The sequence below is a fragment of the Uranotaenia lowii genome, chromosome 1, assembly GCF_029784155.1.
Source record: "Uranotaenia lowii strain MFRU-FL chromosome 1, ASM2978415v1, whole genome shotgun sequence".
NCBI classification, from domain to species: domain Eukaryota; kingdom Metazoa; phylum Arthropoda; class Insecta; order Diptera; family Culicidae; genus Uranotaenia; species Uranotaenia lowii.
Window position 1 is genome coordinate 103,734,380 of NC_073691.1, and position 17,018 is coordinate 103,751,397.

General features: G+C 36.9%; 1 long non-coding RNA gene across 1 annotated transcript; it reads right to left on the minus strand.

Moving 5' to 3' along the window:
- Positions 1 to 8,414: 8,414 nt before the first annotated feature.
- LOC129752095 (uncharacterized) lies at positions 8,415 to 15,053 on the minus strand. The gene is made up of 3 exons (XR_008738850.1): positions 9,151 to 15,053; positions 8,850 to 9,012; positions 8,415 to 8,787 (listed from the first exon to the last, which is right to left on the minus strand). It is a non-coding gene; the product is annotated as an uncharacterized LOC129752095 (long non-coding RNA).
- Between the last annotated feature and the right edge of the window lie 1,965 nt (positions 15,054 to 17,018).

Here is a 17,018-nt window from a genome sequence, read left to right on the forward strand (position 1 = left end):
AGAGTATCTCGGATACCATCGAAAGGAATTCTACATTCTAACAAATCTATTATGTACTTTACCTCTTTGTCAATCTTCTCAATTTCTTCGTCCACGCTGTTATTGGAACGAGTAAAATCAATATTCGGATTCGTTTCGTTTTTTTCCGTCTTAAGGCGATCCTTGAGACGTCTCATCAGAGCAGCTTTGGAGTCCCTATCCGTACACTCAACTGCTCTGATAGTTAATTCGTAGAGAATCTCCTCTCTGTCCAGATGATGGACCATCATATTCCGATACAAATTTTCTATTTCCAAATCCATTTTTCGAATATAAATGAAACCTTATTCTGTAAATAATAACCAAATTAAATAAATCTGCGGTAAATGCTGTTCGCAGGAGGATGCTGTGAAAGCTGCAAGGCCTTCGCCTCCTGGAAGATGTTCCAAAATACAAAATTCAAATTAGCTCTGCCAGTGAAGTCGTTAATCAACCATAATCGCCTGAACTTGTTTCGTATTTCGCAATATTGTAACACAATATCCGTCCAAAACTTTCAGGATCTTCTAATCAGAATAACTATTCTCGATCAAATCCTTTCAGCATACTAACTTTCAACACATTAAGCCGATCGTTTGGAGAACGATCCAATAGTCTCAACAGGAACTGTTTTTATCCTTCCCTCCGGGATTTTGGAAATGAACCGTGTTGACAATTTTTATACGGGCGCCAATTATAACTCGGAGAAAGCTCAGTGGGTGGTTTGGTGGGTGGGTGGTTTGGTGGGTGGGTGGATGTAATTAGAGGTAAACAAGGGAACTCAGGGTCGGGATAACACAGCACTCTCCTTCGGAGGAACTCACCTTAGGGAAACCCTCGGGGCCAAGACAACCAAAGGCGTAGACGGGTGGGTACCTCTCATGTCACCAACCGTTGCAACTGAATTTTAGGATCAAAGTGGGCGGAGTCGATAATTCCCAGAACGGACCGATTTAGAGAGAAGAGTAAAGGGGGGCTTTCAGCCACAAACGGAATCACGAGCAAAAGTAGTGTAAAAGGATCGAGATTATTCTACTAGCTACATTAAGGGTACCAATGGATTCAATTTGTACATTTTTGGGGTTTATTGACAAATATTTCCCTGAAGACGTCACATGGTTTGTTTATACTTGCGATTTGCTACGGGCACTTAACAGGCAGATGGACATTCCGTTGTTTTTAATGTTCGGGGTGTGGTGATGCGACGAACGATGACACGAGGGACGACTCGATGAGCTTCTGGAGTGTCACAGGCTCAATTCCGGCGTCCCGGAAGAGCCCACGACCAGCGAATGTCGGTCTCCAACCTCGTCGTCCGGTTGCCAACGGTGGATACTGCGTCGGTAAACCTCGTCGTTCGATCGGATGTTTTTGGGGTTCCGATCCGGTGTCGATCGGATGTTGTTGTGTTCCGATTCGATGTTGATCGGATGTTGATGTGTTCCAAATCGTGGTTAAATCGGAAGTTTTGGTGGTCCGATTAACCCTTTCTGTCCGTTTTTAGGTTAGGCGCGTCGAGAGCTGTGTTGTAAAACAAACATACAAAAAAAAGGCCCTCTTGGACCTGCGCAAGAGGTTATAATACTTGTGACGTCATAGGATTTGCACGTGGTTTTTAACATTTACATTTTTCCATTAAATTTTACCTTTTTTTACAGTTTTTGTTTGTATCGGCTTATTTCTTATAATTGTGTTTGTAATTTTAACCACTGTTTTAGCTGTTATTTATAAATAGAATAAGTTTTAACAATATTCACATGTTTTACTTTTTGTACTATACTAACCGTACTATATTTATTTTTATTTTACAAATCGCACACTTTTAACTTTTATTATGTTTCTGTTCAACTAGCTTTGTTGATTATGCTAACTAGCCTGTAAATAGTAGAAATAATAAATTGAAACTTTTACACCACATGTTTTCACCAAAATTAACGTACTCTAAAACGCGCGCACTTCCGACATCTAAAACGGTCACGAACAGAAAGAACCAACTCTGCAATGCCGATATGTATCAAGACGTCGGCAAAGATTGCGAGAATTGAGAAAAGGGCGCCGCTCTCCGGGTGGTAACACTTCCCCGTCACGCCAGTGGTTGAGCACGACGCCTATGGATAACCCAGAAAGAGAGTGGCTGTGAGATGACAGATAGGTGGGATGTTAGCCGTTCTATTACTGAGCTACTGTTGTGGTATTTTTCCTAAAGGACAGGGATGACTGGATTTTGTGGCGGAGCCACGCACAAAAATATGTAACATGCGGTTACACTGGTTATGTGAAGACTGTAGACACTAGTGAGAAGTTGAGTAATGCCACTTTGTATCGTAGTCTAGTTGGTGGACTGCTTTATCTGGCCGTAGCTGCCAGACCGGATTTGAGCGTTTGCACCGCTATTTTGGGTCGTAAGTTTGCCGAACCTTCGGAACGTGACTGGACCGCAGCCAAGCGGGTGTTGCGTTATGTGAAGATGACCCGAGAGTATTTCTTGCACCTTGGTGGAGAATCCGACCTTGTATTGTCTGGTTATTCGGATTCTGATTGGGGTGATGACATCGAAACGAGGCGTTCGACGTCTGGTTTTGTGTTTAAGTTTGGCGTCGGAGCTATATCTTGGGCTAGTCGACGTCAATCATGTGTTACCCTATCCTCGATGGAGGCTGAGTACGTGGCACTCAGCGAAGCCTGCCAAGAAGCGCTGTGGCTCCGGCAGCTGCTCAAAGATTTGGACGAGATTCAGCAGCAGCCGACCGTTATCGCCGAGGACAACCAAGGATGCATATCCTTCGTGAAGACGGGCCGAACTAGTCGTCGATCGAAACATATCGACACCAGAGAGAGGTTTGTTGAGGAGTTGTGCGTAAACAAACAATTAGACCTGGTGTACTGCCCGACTGATATGATGGTAGCCGATGCACTGACCAAACCCCTTGGTCCGTGCAAGCTTGAGCGATTCCGCGAGATTATGGGAGTCCGTAAGTAGACGCGAAGAGGCGCGACATTGAGGAGGAGTGTCGAAGTACAATGATTACGCCCTTCGCATACGTTAGTCCAGCTGGTGGTTTATCCCTCGCTGTAAAGTGACTAGAATACATTAAGAGTGTGTATCTTTTCTTACCGCGTTTTTCACACGACAAGTCGCCATCGTTTTGCGTCTTTATAATAAAGTTCTTTTATATTAAACTAACGCGAGTGTTTTCCCCGTATTAATCCGGAATATCCTTTTTCACCAACTTATCCCGCTGATAGTTGATGTGCGTGCGCTCTGCTAGTCGTTCCGCCCATCACCCAATACTAACCTTAGGACTGCTAGCTCCAATCAATGCAATACGTCCGGCGGTTTTGGCTCCTGTCAATTCATGTTGATACCACAGTGGTTCCCCACACACTTGGCCTTTTCGGATGACTTTCTGAGGTATTTTCGTACCCAACTTCCATCAGAAAAACCTGTTATGTATCGAAGACCAAGTTATGTATCGAAAATAGGCAAATTGATGGAAACTGAATTTTACTAACCTCATCTTGATGTTTACATTAGAATGCACCCGAGCATCCAAACGGTGTTCGGATCAGCTAGAGGCTAGAATTCTTATAATTAGCACCCGGAAGCTTTCTGTACGAAAAAAGCTAAAACTATTACGGTTTCGAAACAATCCTGGACGATTCCTACCAACTGCCATTGGCCGCACCCTTAAAAGCATCTTGATGCTTCTCTTCTTCCTTTGCTGGAAGAACCTGTAATACAAAGTTTTTATGGTAGGTAAATCCAAAAACTACAATAACTGTGCTTACCTGAGACAATTGCCTCCGGAGGAATACGTCAACTCCCGAGGAATGACCCTCCTTTCCGGAATAATCGAGAAAACGATTCGGAACTATGAATACACGTCGATCGCGTCCAAAAACAAACAAAATGGCTGGAGAAAAAGTACTCACGCAAAAGTTTTATTGAAAAAACTTTTGAGATGCATACAAAAAAAGAAACGAAAAGTATGCAAACAAAAGAAATTGTCAAAAAACTCTCGGTTGCGTAAAATTAACTTAGGCGGTGAGTTTTTGAATGTTTCCGTGCATAGACTACACAAGTACAAATTCGATGATTCCACGACGATTGTTTGATCTACACACAAAACTTTCGGGGCTCCACTTAGCAAAATTTCGCTGTTACTTCCCGTTAGCAAAAATATTTTTTTACTGTTGAGTTAGCAAAAATCTAAATTTACTTGATTTTAGTAATAAAAAAAGTCATTTTACTTGATTTTAGTAAAACGAAGGTTTTTCAGCCCGCATAAATGAGGATTGTAACCAAACGGTTTCCTTAATAGTAAAGCGATGATTTGATGAAGCGTAAAAAAACGTTTAGCAAACGATTATTCAAACAGTCAAATACCGTGAACGGCCCTAATTCTGCGCAGTTAAGGATTTTTCAAATGTTTTAAGTTATAAAAAATTTACCTTTCTGTGTGATATATATATTAAGCCTATTTGACTATTTGTCCGGTAGCGTGTATAAACAGGAGCTATGCCTTGGGGCGCATGAGTGCAAGTGAGTGTTTGTCTCTAAGTCAACGGTCATTGTACAGTCAACCTTGCTGAAGGTAAGTCTTGTGTCGCATAGAGTTGTTTTTGACATTTCTCACGCACATTAACTGGCGTCTCACTGGCGTGTACGGACGAGAACGGGACAATTAACCTCCAAAAATTCCAGTGCAAAAATCAAGCAGCCGGCCGACGAACACGGTCGTTTTTGAGGTTAATGTTCCCAAAATGAAAAAGTGTTAGTGAAACGCCCTGAATTGCGACACGAATACTACTAGCGGCAAATAGGACTATAGCCGTATGTTGGGTGATTCCACACAGAAAAAAAAATCTGAATCCTTAACGACACTGAAATTGAAAACCTTTATTATTACATGACATGGAACGCGATTTATTTATGTAAATTTACAAAATAAAAACTGTTGAATCCTTAACAGCACTGAATTCTAATGACACAAATATTACTTGACACGGAACGCGATTATTTGATGTAAATTTACATCACATATGATGTACATAAAAAGAAGCATCACATACGACGGAATTTTCAGTGCGAATTAAATATTACACGTCTTAATATTTTACATGTCTTTCAAATTTTACATGTCTGTTGAAGATTACAGACGTGTAATATTCAACTCGCACTGAAAATTCCATCATATGTGATGCTTCTTTTTCGTTACATCATATGTGATATAATTTTACAATTTTTTTTTTGGTCACACGAAATTCTCAACATCACTGAATTGGAAATTTCTCAAAATTACACGACATGAAATATTACAATACACTGAACGTGATAATGTAATGTAAAATTATAAACTGTGAAGAACAAGACCAGACAAATGTGACAAAAACTGTTAAGTCAAGTCGTGCGCCAAAATATTTTCCACGCGCGCGAGTAAGTTAATCGGTGTTGATGATTCCCGGAGATATCCGAAAAGCAGGGATGCGGTTCTGGAAGCGGATCCACGGTGTTCAACATTGAATCCGGTACTTCGCGGAAAAAATAAAAGAAATAAAATATAATGTGTGTTAAAAAAAATTTTGCCGCTTAATATTGCGGAAACTGCACCTATTTAGACTCCTGTGCAAATAATTTCCACGCAGAAATATTTTCGCACTGACGCACACATAGACAACCTGTGTCAGTTTTTCAAATCAGCCGTTGCTCGCTTCTGATTTTCGAATCACATTTCCAAACGGCTTAATCGTTATTGTTTTAGCGAAAATTATTATGAAATGCATCAACAAATGAAAAGAAACGAACAGAAAACAGAATGCATTATGTACATTCGGGTACAAGAATGTAAGTGGAACAAATAAATCATGCATTTCGGGCGTTTTTCGAATTACTGAAATAAGTCAAAAAATAATGGATTCACTGACAATTTTTATTGACACACCAGTCGCAATTGTTTTTAATTCATTTTTATCCACAGATGCAAAGATTATCGATATGTGTCATTGTCTATGTATAGGTCTGTGAGCAGATTTTACTGCGCGCAAATTATTTGCACGGGGGTCTAAATAGGTGCAATCTGCGCAGTTTGTTAAAGACGGCAACGGTGCGTATGAAAGTTGATTTTTCGTAGAAATAATTTGAAGTAACTGAACTCTGATGTCGGTCCTTTTTTCATATAGTCCCTTTTCAACTTTTAGCATATGATAGTTTATATAAACAATGTGATGGTGTTAGTGAGTGCGGAATTGTTATCTGTCAAATCATATTCTCTCAGTAGTCTAAAAATTCATGCAATTGACAATAAAATGAATCATATTAATTATAGATGAGTTTTATTTTTATTAAGAGACGTGAAAATTCCAGTATTGAATCATATTAACAATAAATAAAACAAAACAAATTCCAATTGGAAAGTTTTTCTTCCAACATTCAGTGATTTTATAATTTACATCATTTTTATTTTACACGTTGCTAAATTTTACATCATTTTTTATTTTACACGTTGCAAAATTTTACAGGCGGGTAATTTCCAACTAGCACTGAATATTCCGTCATATATGATGCTTCTTTTTATTTACATCATATGTGATGTAATTTTACAGATTTTTTTGGTAGTGTGCATGTAATTAGTAGAACCTCATACTTTCAATAAATTTTCTCAAAATTTCGTATACAGTTGGGTTAACTAACAAATTTAACGGCAAAAATAATGAGAGCTCAATTTCGGAGCAAAAATGTGGATTATTTACAACATTTGGAAAAAATGCAAGTGGCCCTTATTCTGCGCACTATTTTCTATTTGTTCCTAATTCTGCGCATATGTCCCATATTCTGCGAACCCAAATAAAACCAATATACCATTCCGTACTTGTAAGACAAACATTGAATCTAATTAAAAAGTTTTAAAAACATGTTTTACGCTTAGTAAAGTATTGCAAATTATGAAAAAGGGCCAATTCAAGCCTTGGATCTTTGAACCTTATGTGACACTTTCTTTCACTTTTTCTTACACTTCCTATATGTTGCTTGCAATGCTTTTTCCTGTAGCTCGCTTACCCAATATTTGTTGACCGATCACGTTCTTCGCCGGATCTGGTCAAACTAACTTGTTTCGTTGGTGTGCAGTGCAGACTATTCCGACATACAGAAGAAGTTCCGGCGGGCCACAAAATCGCCCCAGCTGGGGGAACTACGCGCTGCTTCATTTGGTTTAATATCATTCAGTATCAGTTAATCAACGAGTGCGAGTGAGCGGGTGAACCGAGAGAAGCTTCGCGTAGTTCCCCCAGCTGGGGCGATTTTGTGGCTTGCCGGAACTACTTCTATACGTCGGAACAGTCTGTACAGTTGGGACCCAACAATTAACACGCGAACACGAGAGAGAACGCAAATCAAGATTTTCTTTTTTTTTTTGTCAACAAAAGATATAGTTTCGAAGAGATTCCTAAGAAACTCCTAACAACTTTACGGATACACTATCTTCATAAAACTTATTAGAAAACTGTAATTGAAAGTCTTCTAACTTCCTGCATTCAATTCCTTGCAGCTTTAACATCAGTTCACTCCGGTGCTTTTCATTCTGCGCATTAGGAACATAAGTAAACAAATGGTGTCAAATTCTGCGCATTGGTAAAATCATTGTTTTGATTTGAAAAACCATTTTTTTTCTCAAATTTTTTGGCAGTCATGTTCAGAATGATTTTATCTTCCCCGTAGAGGCATTTCAAATGAGAAAATTCTGTTCAACACTGTTTCATTTGATCTTTTTGTTTTTCTAACACTTAAGCTGGACTGCTAACGGCGGCCATTTTTCAACGTTTGCTTCCTACATTTATTTTGATTTTTTCCATTTCTCGCGAACAACTCATCCGATTTCAAAATAATTGGAAGCATTTTGAAGATAAACAGTAACTGAAGAGTTTCAGCTTTTTTCATGGATATTTTGTTCATCACATCTTGAAATATTTCTGTTTGAAAATGAAAATGCGCAGAGTTTGGGACTGCGCAAAATTAGGGCCGGTCACGGTACATTAGTTTAATCGTGAATTCCAAATTCACAGTATTTTTAATATGTCGTTAGGTTATGTAATTGTTAATAACCGTTAAAACACTTGTATGGACGAACTGTTCTACATGCAGTCCATGTTAGGTTTAAAAACCGATTGCTGAAAATGTATTTAGATCATCGGATTGTCATCGTTATAGTTTTTTTCGAGGAGCTCTCATTCCTAAACGCTTACGTCAATGGTTGTGTAACGATTTGACTTTACTTTATTCCAACATTATTCAAACCGTTATAGGAATCGTTCATAAAAAGAGCACGCACACAAACGTAAAATTTTTAATGTACATGGAAGATTTTCGGATAAAAATGAAAAATGTTTTTTAATTGCAACATTTTATTGAATATCGTTTTTTAGCGCCGCTCTATATCGATACGTGGCGAAAAACAACTTGTCCTGGCGCAGCGTTGAAAACGCTGCCAATTACTGGAAGCTGATTCTCTCGCAAGAATTCCAGAGTCTTGTTTGCTCCCTCTTGGCAGTAGCGCGAAATTAATCGCTGATAGGTGACCCGATTCGGTTCAACGCTCTTGGCCTGCAAATCCGCCAGAAATTCCGTTGGCGAGAAGGAATTCTCATTATCCATATACACCCGAAGAAGGGCGTTGTAGTGGGAAATGTCCATTGCTGCGTTCAAGCTGTTTTTCCATTACTCCTGAACCAGAGCTGTACGCACCTCGGGAAGGCCTTCTGGAACTAGGTGGCCTGCAATGAGAATTTTAAAAATTTCTGTTAAGGTGATATTTAAGACACCGCGTTTAACATACCGTAACAACGAATATAACCAGTCAAGATTTAATACGGATTTCCTCCGGAACATCTTTCAGATCTCGGCTTAAAATTCTTCCAGAGCGTTTCACACCTTAATCCAGCCGCTTCAAAGATTGGTCTAGTCCCTGACTGGAACTAGCGGCAGATGTAGAATAACCGCTGGAAAGGAAAAAAATACACTTTTAAAAACAGTGCAATTAAACACTCAGTATAAAAATGAGCAGACAAATCTATTACAGATAAGTCTGTTACGTAAACATTCACTTGCACATAAATGGAAAATTTTCCCGAACTTACCTCACAGCAGTCGCAATGCTGAATAAACTTCGTTCCGTCTCCCGGACTGTGTTGAAAATTATGTTCCGCGCGAATCCGGCGAGATAGCGCACAAATTTGCTGAACCGAAGACCACCGAGAAGACCACACCGATTTTTTCGTGCTTCGCGTTTGACTACCAAAACAAAGTCTACATCAGTGGTGCCAGGTTCAATGTTTTATCAATATTTGTTTAGATATTGAGATGCAACATTTAAAGGTAAATATTTAATCTGATCAGGATGATTGTAGTATGTAATTTAAGAATGTTTTAGGGATCACAAATTAAATAAAATTGTAATTAAGTGCAGATGGATTTGCAAAGAATCACTCGTAATCGTACTTAATTTCATAAAGCTATTTTAAACGCATCGCGGAAAGCGTGAACTAAACCTCGTTTAGTACGATGTATGTGCCTCCAAGATAAATTATTGTCTTCGAAACTCTATAGAGTCGTATCAGAATATAAAAAAATATAAGAGATATTCTCATAACCACTGACTAGTGAACCTTCATATAAGAGAAGCGACATCTGATCCCTCTTAAAATGAAATATGTGGCAACATCGCCGAAATCTTGGACAAAAAAAATCCCAGCACTGTTTTCTGGCTCAATGTTCAAGCTCTAAAGTGAACGCTTTCAATCCAACAAAATAACATTAAACTCGATGACCGAAGGATCGCGATAAACGGTATGAATGACTTGAATTTCGTTAATAATCAGTTAGCTTTCTAACTAGAAACATGATTCACCAAAGCATTAAAAAAAATTGCACCTAATCATAAGTTCATATGACCAGCTAAAAAATTATCTGTTTGAACTATAACAAGAAACGCAATACCTTCCTTGGTTAAGTTTTCAATAAGAAAAGTAAAAGTTCTGCGACAAAATGCTCGGATCGATTGGAATCGATTTTGACAGTTCTTTTGCTCGATTGGAATTTTGTGTTTCAGATGTCACTTCTCTTATATACAGGTTCACTAGTGGAAATCAAGTGGATAAAAATTATATAGTTTTTCACGTAGCCGCTACGTGCAGATTATTTTGGGTGTAGGAATTAAGTTTTGATATATTCACAGACATATTTTCCAGTGTACAAAGTTCATCCCATGATGACTATGCACGGTAAACAAAGTTACTCTGCACAGCAAAAAATTTCTAAAAGTACACGGAATCTAAAACACGAGTGATCTATTTTTTCTTGAGTGTAATTACAAAAAGATGTAATTTTAAACTTCTTTCGATGTATTATTAGTCTATTTCCTAAAATTGAATAGAAATAAACTGTTTTGATTTAATTTTACACTGCATCATGCAAAAATCAACCGGTCAACGAAATTTATATCACAAACAGTGTAAAATTATATCTGTTTGATTTAAAATTGAATGCAAATATTTAAATTGTGCCTTTTTATATTTCAAGTTAGTTTGCGCGTCGGGCACAAAGTAAACAAGTCGGAAAATTATTCGGAAACGAGTCATTCAAAGGCGTAGCTACAGGAGCACTTAAAGAGTCTTTAAAGTAGTAAGTTTATGAGACGTGAAATAAAGAATATGGTTGAAACTGATAAGTTTTCTCTCCATTACAGCAAGGTCAGATTTTTCGCAGCGGCAGATATCCGGCCAGTGATTATCCGGAGAAACTTTTGTCAGAACAATTCGAGTGTGCAGGATGCTGACCGAAAAATTATGATTTCCGGAACCATTCGAGGATGCTGATCATGCTGATTCGAAAAACATCCCCGTGCTGGGAATCATCGGATGCAACAACAATATCAGCCTGACACTTTCCGAATGATTTTTATGTTCAGTTTTGTAAATAAATGTGAATTAAAAATGATACATGCGGCGTATTTATTCAAGACAAAAGCAAAAACCTTAATATTTAGAAAAAATATCATTATTTACGAAAATAAATTTTAAAATTTACTTCCCTGTTTATTTTTACACGACGGCTTTTGTGATCCAATCTCGTGCATTGATTTCGATCTAAATTTACACGCCTCAAAAATTACATCCTCGGAAAAAATACACCGTGATAGAATTTTACATCAAAATCGATGTTCCGTTTTCGTGCATCGTTTTCGATCTAAATTTACACGAATTTTTCTAGCTGTGTGTTCTGTATAAAAATCCATACAGATTAGAGAAAAGTGTCTCCACTTAGTTTTATGTTTGGGCGCTTTACACAGAGCGTGAGCAAAAAGCTTTTACACCAGGGAGGTGGCAATCTAGTTCTTCTTTCGAACAAGAATCTACTTCTTTTTTTCTATCCATCGGGAGAGACGTTTATGGTGTTTTCCTCTCAAAGCAGTACGAAGCCTAAAAAGTCAAAATTTCAACCAATGAGGAATCAGAATGATTGATGTGTTAGTGTGCTATCAACCATACTTCTCTAGCATTTGACATTTAGTTCGGGTCCTTGACAGCAAAATGTCAGGTTTGTTATGGGCCCACAAAATCGTGCACGGACAAAATATTTGACACATTAGTGTGTGAAATTTCACACATTTTGGAAATAAGTAGACCAACACATTAAATGTGTGAAGGTACCGCTGCACACTAATGGGAAAAACCGCTTAAGGAAACGAAATGTGAGCGTTTCACACATTATGCAAAAAGCGTTTAAAACGGTAAAATGTGTGAAAATTTCACTATGTTTCAATCAGGAAGGCTAGTTTAATTGGTTTTCAATTGTTTGGAAATAAAAACATCCAGATATGCAACTTAATTGGTTTTTATTGAAGCAAATATTATTATGTACGCATAGTTAAACGGAAATTGTTGAGCTAAGGGAAAAATGTATGATCTATGTACAAAATCCTAGTTCTCGATGTGCTGTAGGGGGAACAATTCCGTGAACTTTTTCTCCCAGCAAGAGGAGGCAGGATCTGAAATATAAATTGAGGCTTTAGTCGATTTGGTTTTTACATTCAAATACTATCGACTACTTACCATTATTTTTTCATACATTCCTTAAATTGAGACAGCAATTTAGCATGAGAATTTGCACGATGGATGGTTTCTACCACTGATGATTTCTACTTCGTCTCACACAAAGGTAAAGACAAATCTTACACAACGACTTTACTTTTCACACATTTTTTCCTTGATTCGCTAATTCGGATAATGTGTAAATTTGGAATTTGCATGGTGTGTAAAAAACTCACTTCAGCTTGACAGCTCCATATATTTGCTGATAATGTGTGAAACTATTTTGTAAAATGTGTGAAACGATTTATCAGTGTGGGCCCGTAATTTTGATGGTTGTCAAATTCAATGACAAAGGATAGGGATGCCATCTCCCTGTTTTACACATTCGAAAGCTTTCACCCAGTTAGTCAATTCTGTATATTTTGAAGGGATGCCAGCAATTAAGAAATTGTTTTCTCACGAATAAAATAAATTTCAGCAAATTAAAAATGATTTCTCTAAAAAATATTATTAACTCTAATTCTTTATTTATAAAAATACATTTTGAAAAATATAAAACTGCGCATACATACACTGTATCAAAAAATTGTCCGTACAGCACGAACCTTGAAATCCAAACAATCAAAAAGTGCACTTTTTTAGTCAATAAAAATACTACAATTACATCATTCGCTGCAGAAACTACCCGCATGAATCAGTATTATATAGTGACTATTCCCATTATCTTCTTCCCAAGACAACAAAAAGATTACTTCTATAGTTTTGGATTATTAAAGTAAGATAAGGCTTATCATTTTTTCATGACATGGAATCGTTTGGACGCACTTTACGATATATCGAACGGGTCGTTAAGTAGAGTTACCATTCAATTTTTTTGCTTTTTTCTACTCAATCTTCAACGAGTTGACCATACGTGTTATCGTTGTGTTATGATCCGCTCATAAAAAGATGACGTTACAACTTATCGTCAACCAACAATGAAAAGATTCAACCCCATGGTGAGATTTTATACATTTTATTAAATTTCAATTAATTTTCCGGAAAAAAAATATGAAAAGAAATTTGATTTACTAATTTATTTTATTTTACACGATTTTTATTACATGATTCATCATTAAAATACTAACCTTCCGCAATCTGCGGATACACCTTCCGGATGTTCCCAATCCTGCAGCACTTCGGTACCAACTGCGATGGCAGTTCCGATCCATCCTCTTTCGTGTTGCCGCAGCACTGCTGAACCTTCCTTGGCTTCCAGCTTCAGCACTTCAGCTCCGGAACGAAATGCACCATCATTCTTAGCCGTCGGTTTTTTTGTGAGACACTCGATTAAATAAATAAATAAGTCAGTGTACTCACCCTCGTAACACCGGAACCGTTTCTGTTGCCTACCGCACCCATGATGAATCTAGATTCATCAGAACCTGACCAAAATGGTAACACTTTTCCGGGAGATTAATTTTTTTTCACAATTTTTGCCACGCGGGTTATGCTGACAGCAGAAAAAATGTGAGGAGCGTTGCTAAAATATACGATTATTTTTTATGAATATCAACTGAATCATTCATGAATAATTTTGTATCTTATCGGTGCGTTGCCAAATTAATCAATTAATTTCTTGGAAGATTATACGTATCTTTTAACAATGGTTTTTAATTGGTTTCTAGCAAAGGCACATTAGCAATGACCCAAAAGCAATCGAAACTATTAATGTAATCAGAACCAAATGGTTCGCAAGATTCACAGTATGGTTCTTAGCTATGCGGGTAGTCCTTTTTGTAGATCAGTATTAAAAATGTTTATAAATTAAACCCTAAAAATTAGAGATGTACCGAATATTCGGTCGGCCGAATATTCGGCGCCGAATACCGCCGAAAAACCGTTAAGCCGAATATTCGGCTCACCGAATAGTTGAGCTAAGTATTCGGCCGAATAGGCCGAATAGGCCGAATATCTACTACAGACTTGTAAATTTTTCAATTTTTTTTGGATAATTTATAAAATATCCAAAAGTTATGTTGTAAAGGCCACACAATCATTGAAAACTTATGGTTTCAACAATTATTTACTAGGAAGAATGACCTTAAAGGGTTAAATTCCTATAAAAAAGGGAAAACATGGTTTCAGTAAAACATCTAAGGTGTATCCGCGTATCTTTCACTGAAGACCGTGCAGGAGAATACGCGTAATAAACCATACTTTCATTATGGTTTATTACAGATTTTCTGGATATATTCCGGCTTGCTCATCAATAGAGCATTTCCTGAGACAGATAGTGGTAGGGTAGCTTTTTGTTTTTGTTTTGAAAAATGTAAACACCTACTGGTCGCCATTTTGAACTTGGGAGGCTAGCACTGTTCAATTATTTCTTCAAAAGAAATTATTTTTTTCAAATTAACATTACATAACATCAACATTACCTTCAAAGTATTTCATGTCTATAATTATTTAGTTTAAGGTAGTTTAAAAAATTAAGAATTTTGCATAACCATTACTTTTGCACCGCCAATTTGGTTTCGTTACTATCCGACCATTGAACATGCGTAGTGTTGTTGTTATTTTTACCCTACCACCAGCTGCCGAAAATTGTAAACATGAGAAATCAGCTGTTCTGTTGACAAGTCGGGAAATACCTTATCCAGTAAAGAGATTCCAGATTAGTCAAATCTGGCCATTTCCGAGTTTTGCTCGGGTTTATTCAGATTATTTGCTAAATCAAATAAAAACTCAAATTCCTCTTAAAATTTTTTTAAATTTTGTGTTCAATAATGATTTTTCAAAAATTTCAAAATACACATACATTTTGCCCTTTTTAATTTTTTTTTTCAAAAAACGTTCTGAATGCCTGACGGTGTGGATACGTGTGGTTGAAAGTATGTTAAAGATCATCTATTTTTTCAACAACTATTTTGAAGATATCTTGTATATAGAAAGCATTTAAATAATAGCTTAAATTTTTTTTATTAATTCCTGAATAGAATATTCGACCGAATATTCGGCCGAATATTCGCTTGGCCGAATAGTTGAAAAAGTAAATATTCGGTATTCGGCCGTTCGCCGAATACCACTATTCGGTACATCTCTACTAAAAATAATCCAATTCATTTTGTATATAGAAAGTCCCAAAAACGAGGTCAAGAAATTGTCCGTACACTGACCCAAGCAACATTTTAAACTCATAATAGTTTTATAAAAAATATAGGTTGTTGTATAAGGAATTTATAAAGTATTATTTGCTGTGTAACGTAATTTATTAAGATCTCTATATAAATGCCCTTCAAGATAGTATTAGAACCACTATAAAATCTTTTAATAGAACTCTGGTAAATTTTTGCATTAGTTTTATAACCATTAATTTTTTTGGTTTAGTAGGGCACTAAAAAGCAATTATAAAACCTCTCTAGAAAACCAAAATGATTAGGTTTTGAAACCTGCTATAAAGCAATTTCAAAACCTTGCTATAAAATCAAACTTAAATGTCAAAAATGACATAAAAACATCAAGTGTCAACAATCAGCTGGTGACTTGATATGTAAACATTTGAAATTTTCGTGCTTGCCGTCCTGCCGTTGGTCCAGTTAAATTTCCCGGAGAACATGGTCCTTCTAAAGAAAGCCCCTTCCTAGGAACAGAATGAACAAGCTGATATTGTCGGATCTTCCTATATGAAGATGGCTAGTGCAATCTGTTTAGAATTGAAACAAAAGACGCTCAGCGATAAGCTTTTCAAGGCATAGAATTAAAGTTGCAAACTTATCAATGCACAATCAAACTTTTTTTATTATTTCACTCGTAATCATAATTTATTTTTTTCCAAAAAAAAGTGATAAAACTTATGAGTACAATAAACTTAAATATATCTCTTGTATCACCTCCTGCTCTTGGGTTCCTGTTTCGGAAAACATAGAAACCATTTTCAGCTGCTCCTGCTGCTACCGGACGCTATTCTCTGTTCCTTCTTCTGGCGGGATCCGGTTCTTGAAACTGATTCGCACCTCCGAGTTCCGACACATATGTGTTCCCAGTTGAGCTGAATCAGCTGTTGGCGACATTCCGTAGTCCGGAGGCGAAGTTCTAAAAAATTAAATTAATTTATAATTCGGCTAACACTTGAAACATTCAGGCATATTTACCTTTACATTCCATGATGATGAAATGGTTTTGTGCTCCGGTTCCGATCGGCAGTACCCTCCCGAACCATCAACTCAGGAATGCGCAGGGAAAAGAAGTCTTTTTGACAAAATTTTACGCAGGATTTTCTTTCTGCAAATTTTTGTTTTGTTTATTTTTTTACTGTCAACTGCACTGAAAAAATTAACACTTTGGAAGGTCCGTGATCAGATCTTTAGGTTTTGTAGCGGGCCAAACCGATGTTCATGAGAGAAATTGTTCTTTTAATGACTTTCTTCAAGAATACTTTTTCTTATAAATGTTTTTATCAAGTAAAAAAGATATTCCGTCTAAATCGCCATTTTCGAATGAAACAATGAAAAATTTAAAACATGTTCGCATGGAATATCTTTGTTTTTAGTGTCATTTACCAAAAACGGCTTCGAACAAAATACTTTAAACTCAATATTATATCAAATACTGACATGAAGGCCTCAAATATGTTTACTGAAATTAATTGTAACCATCACATTGTTGAGGCAGCCCATAGCCATGTGTCAATTTAGGATGACCATCAGAATTTGATGGCAACTCTGGGTAGAAGTAGAACAGACAAAATAAAAATATAGATCACATTCAACCGCTAAAAGCCAAGCTAGACAGACGTGTGAAGTAATCCAGTGGCCCGTTGAGTTCGGTTTCCGAATATTAGAAGTTCTTGAGAAAATGTGCTTTCTCTGAAATTATTTGAGTTGAGTCAAACAATCATTTGGTTTTTTTATATTTAAATTGGTTCCATTACCGTT